Below are 3,949 nucleotides of genomic sequence, written 5' to 3' on the forward strand. Positions count from 1 at the left end.
CCTGCCGCCCTCGGGCAGGACTCGGGCCCACACCAGCCCCCGCCGGCAACTGCTGGTCTCTCCGTTCGTGGCGCGGAACCCCGCTTCAGCCCCCGGGAGCTGCCGGTCCCTCCCGTGCCGGGACTGTCAGGCCCAGGCTGAACTGAGGCGGGGCTCCTGGGCCCGGGGGCAGGGTGTAGGTGGGGGCCCAGCGGAGGCTGGGCAGGGCTGGAGAGGCCCGAGGACACCCTCCCCACCCCCCCGCCACGACTCTTGTGTCCCTCTGTCCTACCCTTCACAGTGCCCGAATTCTCCTACAAAATACGCTGCATGCGGAACAGAAAATACTACAGAGCTTCATCTCTTAACTGAAAGAAACTTTTGGGTAAAAAGAAGAAATAAACCTACTAGAATTTAAAGTAAAAGATACCTGGGAGTTTGAAGGTCTTTTGGCAGGTTACCAAAGACTTGCTACGCTGTTACACTGAATTTTCTGGAAAGAAACAGCAGAGGACTGGTATGGAGAAGCCTGACTCCAGTCACACACGTCTGAGGTGTGGCTCAAAATACCGATTTCTCCTCGTGCTACACAACTCACGAGGCACAGTGTCAAATTCCTGATGTCCATATCAGCCGGCAGTTGGAGAGCAAATTTATTCCTGCTGGGTAATGAGCTTGCTCCCCGGGTACTGAATATTGGTATTTGTCCTTTATCTCTGCAAAACAGCAAAAGCTTTTGGAGGTATATCCACAGTTAGTTAACATCAGAAAATCTGTGGAGTTGAAATGGAGTGGGGGAACACAGGGTAACATTTCCTGAATACAAAAAGATTAATTTAAAACATACAGAAATGTAAATACAAGCTGTCAGCCAGAAATGTAGTTTCTGCAGAATCACAATCTGTTTAATGTCCATGTGTTATGACTTTATCTTTTATCCTTAAATGTTCACTTTGATACCTTTTTATATTTTCCCTCCTACGCTTCTCCTAAAATAAATGATCCCAGTCTCCTTAATCTCTTCCCTTGCAAGTTTTTTTAATCTTCTTTGTATGTTTTTTTAGTCCCTCGTAATTTTGCAATTTCAGTCAGTTTTGAGCTAGGGTGACCAGAAATACAGAGCACATCCTAAATGAGACTATTTCTCAGCTTTATATAACTACTTAAATGTCCTCTGTATTGTTGTCATTATTCTATGTCTTATTTACCCTATTGGCTTGACTTCATATGACAAGTTATTGTAATGAGAAACTGTGTGAATCCTGTAAACCCCATTATAATGTTTATTCTTTCAATTTCCCTGCATTTATCCAATTTCATTTTATTTTCTGGTACCGTGTTTTCCCATTCGTTTACCTTCTAGACTTCCTGAGTTCTTGCTGTCTCTCTGATCCTGACTGACCTAATGGTGTCATCTAATATTTGTTGGTTTTCTGCTTGTTCCTTTTTTCAGTTCATAAATAAATGATTCAGCAGAGTCCAAAACTCAGAGACTATCAGAGCAGAAAGAGGCATTTCAGATATTCATGTGGACTGCAAGCTTACCTTACATATAACTGGTGAAATAGTACTACATGGCAATGTTAGTCTTAATTCATGGCAATGAAACAGTATTAAACAGAATATTGAGGAAATCTATCATTCAACTTTTGCCCTTAACAGAAATGTAGGTCTGCGTTATGTCCATGTTGATATTTTATCCCTGACCTAGGATTTTTTTTCTTCTTAGTAGCCTTTTGTGTCAAAAGTCTCTTGGGAGTATTTTTAAACTATCGTCAGGTGCAATGCAGTCCTTTCGACTTGGTAGTTTGAGTGGCAGGAACAGCACTGGCATACAAGTTTACAGTGAGAACTTGGGTTTCTGCTGAGCTCTATGTTATGCCACTAGGCCAAACCCTTGAAAGTCTATATTATGCCTGTCAGTTCTTATATATTCATTACCTCTTTGGCATTTCTGTAGACATTATTGAGACATAATTATCTTTGCAGAAGACTGGTGCTAGTTAGACACTTTGAGATCATGTTTTTCTAGGTGTTACGGTTTTTAATTACTTTTTCCCCTACAGAGGTTAGTTTTATAGTTTCTCATGTTACCCTAGAAGACTTTTTAAAAACAGGTATTTTCTGCACTTTAAACCTCCTGACATATTTTAAACCAGATATTCGGTGCTTTAGTATTTCAGTTAAGCTATTCTTAAACTCTTCCTAAACTTGTAAATAAGCATCACCCAAACCAAAGGAGGACTTTATAAAGTGCAGTAATAGCCTATTAAGACAATTTATTTTCCTTGTAAAACACAGGTAGTCTGCCTCCAATTATATTTTTAGATCATGAAACATGAAAGTGTTATTGCAAGATTTTAATTTGTCTTCTTCCTAGTCATAGAGACCACTTTCTTATTATTACCCAAAAATAACAGGTCTGGTATAGGAATTGCACCTCACCAATGAAAGTTGCTGAAAAACATTTTCTAACATTTAGTTTGGTCATATCTCCTTGTTCACTTTTACCATGACAATACAATGATTCTTTCAGAGGTAGCTGGTTGGCCATTTTATATCTTCCAATGTGTAAAAGGTTTGCTTTTGTAGCTTCTTTCCTTTTACTTGTTCACTTCATTCCAGTTAGGCTTGTTAAATTCTGTAGTATCTGTTAATTTTAAAACATCTCTTGAAGTAAATTCACTCCCTTTCTCCAACTTTCATTTGTTTGTTCAGTGATTACATATCTCTTGAGGCTCAGTGTGTTTTGAATTAACTGACTTCAATGAAATGTTGCTATCTAAACCTTACAGTGACTCTAACACCTTACCAGGCAGTTGACATACAGCTTTAATGACACTGTAGCAACCATTGCTTAGTGGTGTGGCACTGTTACCTCAGTGGCTGCCAGACAGTATACCTATTCTGGAACTTAATATACCAACAGAGCATCAACATTTTTTTTTTTTCTCTAAATGTTGACATTACGCTGTTTGACCATTTTTATACAGGCCACTGGTGACTAAGCATAGGATTTTAATTCTGACGCCTCTGAACTTCCATAGCAGTGTGTATTAAGTTTGCCCTCAATTCTTAATTCAAAACTTGATAGCATAGACTCACTTATAGGTTTACCATCTTTCATGCTGAATTTTGTAACTGCATAGATTCATCAGTGTGGTCTCTTCTCAAAACCTGCAGCTTTATCAAATCTGTAGGTTCTTACAGATAGCATGCTACTCCCCCACCCCCTTTACCCTACCATGCCTTATGGCCAGATATGACTATGCAGACTTCTCTGCATTATTACCCAGGCTGCGCAAAAGTCAGTCTTACCTTTCTGATTGACCAGTATATGAGCCCAACATAGATAAATCCAATGTCTTGTTATCTCAATGTAAATCCCTGTAGATTAACACGGTTTAATGTTCACAGACTGCTCAGGCCTTTTCTGAACTCCACTGAGTGCTGAATTTCAAATGAGGAATCTTGGTCTTTCTGGAAAACCTTATCTGGCAGCAGGTAACAAGGTAAAGGGTGGTGGTGTGTGTGGTGGTGGAGCTGATGTGGAGCTTCAGTGCTGCAGCTGTCAGGGAGTGACCTGTGAACACGCTCAAAACAATCTCAACCCACATCAGGCTGAGTACTACCCACCCCATTTGAAATCACAGTTAGCAGCCTGCTGTGCCACTGCTGTTCTATTTCTTAAATAACCCCTCTCCCCCAAAAACACATGCCAAGAACTTGGCAAAGACCACTTGAGAGGACCCGTGCTAAAGATACAGAGGGCACATCAATTCCTTGTTTTAGAATCCACAGGGGGGTAGAAAAAAGTTACTTACTGTCCTTCAAATAGCATCAGGTAAATAATTTGCAATTAAAACCCCCAACCCAGTGAAGCATATAAACTGAACGGAGCACAGCCTGGTCCTCGCAGCTGGAACTTGAGGCCCCGGGCAATGGCCGGGCGGGCCGCCCCTGGGATAGG

The sequence above is a fragment of the Athene cunicularia genome (assembly GCF_003259725.1).
Source record: "Athene cunicularia isolate RWA chromosome 2 unlocalized genomic scaffold, athCun1 chr2_part1, whole genome shotgun sequence".
NCBI classification, from domain to species: domain Eukaryota; kingdom Metazoa; phylum Chordata; class Aves; order Strigiformes; family Strigidae; genus Athene; species Athene cunicularia.